Source organism: Macrotis lagotis, chromosome 1 (assembly GCF_037893015.1).
Source record: "Macrotis lagotis isolate mMagLag1 chromosome 1, bilby.v1.9.chrom.fasta, whole genome shotgun sequence".
In the NCBI taxonomy this organism is placed as follows: domain Eukaryota; kingdom Metazoa; phylum Chordata; class Mammalia; order Peramelemorphia; family Peramelidae; genus Macrotis; species Macrotis lagotis.
Window position 1 is genome coordinate 914,429,829 of NC_133658.1, and position 6,880 is coordinate 914,436,708.

Below are 6,880 nucleotides of genomic sequence, written 5' to 3' on the forward strand. Positions count from 1 at the left end.
TGTGTTTGCTACAATGTTGCCGTTCCTTACCCGGCCTGGCCCCAGTGTCCCCGGATGTCTCAAAAACCACCCCCAGTCAGGGGGCGGCTAGGTGGCACAGTGGATAGAGCGCCGGCCTTGGAGTCAGAGGATCTGAGTTCAAATGTGGCCTCAGACACTTCATAATTACCTAGCCGTGTGGCCTTGGACAAGCCACTTAACCCCATTGCCTAGCAAAAAAACCCATAGACACAAATGTCAGGGACATCTAGGTGGTGCAGTGGATAGAGCACCAGCCCTGGAGTGAGAGGATCTGAGTTCAAAGCTGATCTCAGACACTTAATAATGACCTAGCTGTGTGGCCTTGGGTGAATCACTTAACCTCCTTGCCTTAAATAAATAAAATTTTTAAAAAATTAAAAAATACACACAAATGTAGTTCCTCCCATTCACATATTTATGTTCAGCTCGTCCACAATTGATGGGGGGGGGGCTCAGTTTTCAGTTCTTTCCCTACAAAAACAACTGCTAAAGATTCATAGAGAACATATGGATGAATAGAGAAAAGGGTCAGAGAAGACACATGTTTTGGATACAACATCAAGAAGATTGGGCTTATTTCTCCAAGCTAGACTAGTATTTAGATCCAGAGAGTCCTACAAATAGTGTCAAATTTGTCCTCTCTAAATTCAACCTCTTTTTTACTCCACTAGTTCAAATCCCTTCAAGTTGCTTTTTTTTTTTTCATTATTTGGTTAACGATCTTTCTTCTCTCATTCTGAACCTTGGTCTTTTTTACAGAGAAGCCAGAAAGAGAAATGCAGCCAGATCCAGAGGTCTGCTGCTGGTGGGCAGATCCTAGAGACGCCTGTGGTTCTTTTAAGTGAAGTCATCACGAAACATTTGTTTCAGGGGGTTAAGAAAAGGTATAAATTTTAATTCACATATTACTGCAAAAAGTTCACAGGTTAATTCACAGAGTTCTCTGAGAAGTAAAGAATTTTTAAGAAGATAGTAAATTTAAGCAAAAAAGGAACAGCTACAACCTGGACTGGTGAGATCAATCACCAATTAGAAAGGGAAAAGAGGAGGTAGAGCCAAAATGGAGGAATGAAGGCAGGAAATTCCAGGAGCTCTCCCCTAGACCACTCCAAATATCCTCAAATAATGACTAATCAAATTCTAGAGTGATTGAACCCACAGAAAGACTGAGTGAAACAATTTTCCAGCCCAAGACAATTTGGAAGATTCCTGGGAAGGGTAGTTTACACCAGGACTAGAAAGGCTCACAGGGAAGCCCTGGCCACACTGTGCCAAAGCAAACCAGCTCCAGCCATCCAGGAAAAACCCTCAGGGTGCCAGGGTACCTGGGGGGGTTGGGGGGGGGCAGTGGGGGCAGTTTCCAGACCTCTCAGTCCAGGGATTACCAAGGACAACTTGGGAAAATTCTGCCACACCAGAGCTGAAAAAAGATTTTGAAAATCAAATAAGGGAGATAGAGGAATAACTGGGAAGAGAAATGAGAGCTATGTGGGAAAATCATGACATCTGAGTCAGCAACTTGATGAAGGAATTAGGAAAAATACTGAAGAAAATAACATCTTAAAAACCAGTTTAGCTCAAATGGAAAAAGCAGTCCACAAGGTCAATGAGGAGAAGAATGCTTTTTAAGCAGAATTGGTCAGTTGCAAAAGGAGATTAAAAAGCTCTCTCTGAAGATGATAATTCCTTCAAATGTAGAATGAAGCTTAAGGGAAGCTGATGACTTTGTGAAAAATCAAGAAATAATAAAGCAAAACCAAAAGAATGTAAAATTAGATGAAAATGTGAAATATCTCATTGGAAAAACAACTGACCTGGAAAACATATCCAAGAGAGATAATTTTAAAGTTATTGGGCTACCTGAAAGTCATGGTCAAGGAAAGAGCCTAGATTTCATTTTTTAAGAAATAATCCAGGAAAATTTCCCCGATATCCTAGAAGCAGAGGTTAAAAATAGAAATTGAGGGAATCCACCAATGACCTCCTGAAAGAGATCCCAAAATAAAAACTGCCAGGACTATTATAGCCAAATTCCACAACTCTCAAGTCCAGGAGAAAATATTACAAGCTGCCAGAACAAAATAATTCAAATTTCTTGGAGCAACAGTCAGGATCACAAAGGATTTAGCAGCTTCTAATTAAGGGCTCATAGGACTTTGAACATGATATTCTGGAAGGCAAAAGACCTTGTATTATGAAAATCAACTACCCAGCAAAACTAAACATCCTCTTTCAGGAAAAGATGGACATTCAATGAAATAGGGGGCTTTGATACTTTCCTGATGAAATGACCAGAGCTGAACAGAAAGTTTGATCTCCAAGTATAGGACTCTTGCAGAGCATAAAGAGGGTGGATGGGGGGGGCAGTTAGGTGGTGTAGTGGATAAAGCACCGGCCCTGGAGTCAGGAGTACCTAGGTTCAAATCTGGTCTCAGACATTTAATAATTACCTGTTGGTGTGGCCTTGGGCAAGCCACTTAACCCCATTTGCCTTGCAAAAACTTAAAAAATAAAAATAAAAATAAAGGGAGGGTGGATGGGAGTGGTAAATGATGAGGGATTTAATGATGTTGAACTGCTTGTGTTTGGGAAGATAATATTGATAACTCATATGGACCTCATTTATCAGGGCAGTTAAAAGGAGCACATATAGATAAGGCACAGGAAAGAGCTGAATATGAAGGCATAATATATTGTAAAGATGAAGTTAATGGGCAAGAAATGAATGTACTGGGAGAAAGGAAAAGGAGAGGTAGAATGAGGTAAGTTATTTTACCTAAAAGAGGCAAAAAAAAGCTTTTGCAATGGAGTGGAAGGGGGGAAAGATAAAGGGGAATGAATGAGCCACTTGGAAGTGGCTCAGAGAGTAAATAACATACAAACTCAATTAGGTATAGAAATTTATCTTACCCTAGAGAAAAATAGGAGAGGAAAGGGATGGAAGAAAGGGTACCGGGGGAAGGGTGGAAGGGTCAGGTGACAGAAGAGAGGGAAGATCCTGGGTGAGGGTAGTTAGCCAATACACTTTTGAGGAGGGACAGGAGAGAGAATAGAATAAATGGTGGTGGGGAGGAATAGGATGGAGGGGAATAAAGCTAGCAACAGCTAAATAGCTAAAGCTAGCAATAGCAACTGTGGAAAAATATTGGAGCAATTTCTCTGGACTTATGGTAAGGAATGCTATCTATCAAAGACAGCTGATGGTATCCAATTATAAACTGAAGCACATTTTTTTTCTTTCTCATTTTATTTTTTTCTTGAGGTTTCTCTTCCTTTGTTGGGGTAGGGGGTGGGTATTATGTGTACTTTTAAAACATGACTTTGGTAGTAATGTGGAAAGAACGAAAGAAAGAAAGAAAGAAAGAAAGAAAGAAAGAAAGAAAGAAAAAGAAAAAAGTCTAATGTTTCTTTACCCAAGATGAGAATAATCTGAAAGGGACACAGTTTTGTATGTCCTGTGAAATTCATTCAGGGTGTGAGGAGGTTCTGTACTCTCTATAATCTGACAGTGGGCTACTTCAAGCTTTGAAACCTTTTCTGTCCAAAACTGGATTACCTGGAGGGACCAATCAAGGTCTGAAAAGGAACAAAGACTGAAGTAGGCATTGCCTCCTGGCAACTTCTGTGTTTGACCAGTAAGGAAATGAGTACCAGATGAAAAATACTAAGAATCATGCCAGTACAGAGTCCCTAGTAGAAAATGCATTCCCATTATCCTATTATTTCCTATCTGAGTCAGAGTGTCTGTAAAACATGTATGTGTGTGGGTATATATAAATATATATCCATACACAGAGATATTTATATATATAAGCGGAGACATACACATAATTTGTATATTATCATTGCCTCTTTTATCTCCATTACTGTTAATTCTTATTCTTGGTACTTCTCGTATTAAGGCAAGGCCCATTTATTCCTTGATTATCTTTGAGAACAAAGAACAAACATTATTATTTATTCCTATGCGATTTAGTGTTTTTAACAAGAACAGGTGTGCTGTCTTGTCAAAACCTTTTTATTGATCTAACATAAATTATTTTTGCTATTATTTTTGCTTGTGGCTTTTGTTTTTTAAATATCAAATCAGCTGTAGCTGGGACATATTTGTAAGTTTTATGAATTTATATTACAATCTATTTTACAGAATTAAATGGCTTGTAATTGGAATTTATAAAGTAGCTTTTCTGTATCTTAAGATGCCCTTTAAAAAACACTCTTCAGGGGTGTTAGATGGTGCAATGGATAGAGCACTGGCCCTGGAGTCAGGAGGACCTGAGTTCAAATCCAGCTTCAGACACTTAAATAATTACCGCTGTTTGGCCTTAGGCAAGTCACTTAACCCCATTGCCTTGCAAAAAAAAAACAAAACAAAAAACAAAGCCAAAAGCACTTCCCAACTAATGACAAGATATTCAAAAAGTATATTTACATCTAAATGGGCCACAATTCAGAGATACTTTAATTTAAGATGAAATATGGGATCCTAACATATTCTAGCTTGCTTGCCTATACTTCCAAAGCATAAATTTCGCCAAGCCCCTGGCCTTGGGGCCTAATTTGTCTCTTCTCTTTAATACTTCCACAGAGCTGCCAAACTGATTTTCTTTTTTTTTTAATGCTTTTTGCAAGGCAATGGGGTTAAGTGGCTTGCCCAAGGCCACACAGCTAGGTAATTATTAAATGTCTGAGACTGGATTTGAACTCATGTCCTCCTGACTCCAGGGCCAGTGCTCTATCCACAGTGCTAAACTGATTTTCTTAAAGCAGTTTTTACAATGTTACTCTCTTCCTTTAGACTCTCCAGTGGCTCCATCTTGACTCTAGAGTTGGTTTTTCCATTGTTATACAATATGGCACCAGACCACCTTTCCAGATTTACTGCTTGTGCTTCTCCTTCATTCTAAGTTCTAGACTGTGATCTATTTTTCTGTTCTCTATACATAAGTGCATTTCCCATCTCTATGGCTTTGCATAGTCCACCCACTATGTTTGGAATACAGGTCTTTCTCACCACCTCATAGAATCATTGCTTTCCTTCCAGACACAAGTAAGAGCCCACCTTTTATAGGGAACCTAGGACCACCACCAACCCTGTTGCTAGCATCTTCCCTTGAGAAATTTCTGCTTGGAATTTAATTTTCAGGGTTAGCTAAGTGATACATTGTTTAGAGTACCAACCCTGGAGTCCGGAGGACCTGAGTTCAAATCCAGTCTCAGACACTTAATACTTCCTTAGCTGTGTGACTTTGGTAAAGTCACTTAACCCCATTGTCTTGTAAAAAACAAAAAAATTAATTTTCAGCTATGTCTTTTATTCCTTTAATAGAATGGAATTTCCTTGAGGATAGGAACTATTAAATTTTTTCCCCCTTTACACCTCTAGCATAAGAACCAGAACCTTTCGTTTTTGAGGTGCATGGGATATTCAAGGAGGACTAGCACCTCTGATGTAAAAACTTGCTGAGCCCTATTTAGGGCTGTTCATCCACCACTGGTGTCTACCTAGTACTTAACTCTCACCTGTGGCTACAAGATGCTGTAGCAGGCACAGTGACCATACCCTGGTAAACTGTCTTGGCAGAGAGCTAAGGCAGGCCAAAGGTAACCAATGGGCCTCAAACCCATTTGTGAGCAAGGGGACTCACATTCTTATGATTTTTTCCAACAGACATGAAGGCAGCTGGAACAGGTGCTATGGAGAATTTAGAGCTGGATCGAACATTGAAGATGCCAACATCATCCTCTGCAACCTGGGGTACTGCCAGTCCTCCTGACTTTTGTCTTGGTACTGGGCTTTGATGACTATGGAAGAGAGAATGAAGTTGATGACTTTGAGCAACAATGCTCCACTTAAATCCAAGATCACACAAGTCAAGATACCACTTCCTGATATCATTAGTTGTCTTTGAACACAAAGGACAGATGACAGTATGTGCTGGTAGAGTCGTCTCTATATAAATTCTTTTGAACAAATGAAGGTCATCATGTCCTGGAACTTTGCCCAATATAATTGTAATCATTTCATTAAATCCCTTCACAAGAAAATGGTAACCAACAGAAGAGTTCCGATTTCCCTCAAACAACAAAAACTTATAGTTTAGGTCCCATGTGGAGACATAGTGAGGCTGGCTTTTCACAGACATGGGATAGCAAAGAGGATACGGACAAGGTCTTCCCTTTATTGGTCTATTGTGGCACATTCTCCATGACTCTGTCGGGGTCTCTAGGGGAGAGCAGGTAGACCACTGTGTGGAACCTCCTAAGAGTCAGGTGTTTAATGAACATTAAGACCTTGCTATTGGCAGGTCTATTGGCAGGCACAGGGCCAAGTGCTGTGTATACAAAAAAAATAAAGTGGGGGATGGAAGCTAGTGCCAGAGTATCCAATTCTGCAACTTGTTTTGTGAAATAGCCTGAATCTTATATGCGCCATTCTGGCAGAAACTCAAACCCTTGAACCAGGTAAAATGATTATTGTCCCAGATCAACTTGAGCCCCGAGACCTTAACAAATCATGCTTTGCTCCATCATTCCCCACCCCTCTCCTATTTTTCAGTCCCTGAAATCTATATAAATCTGTATATTGTTGCTTGAATGAATCTACCTCTTCAAGGGGATTCTCTCCTGCTGGCCAACTTAATAATCTCTGGTTGGTTCAAATTCCATTTCTTGGACAAACTTGTTTCTGGCATCACAATGGAGAAGTTCAGTTGGGGGGGGGGGGAGTTGGGAAATTGGAATAGATAGGATGGCTTAGCATTCAGAGGGAGGAACCTTAGGGGCAGAGAGTACTCATAAGGACTGAAGTAAGCTTACTTCAGAGGTTTCTAGGGCATGATGAGGTCCAAAGTGTGTG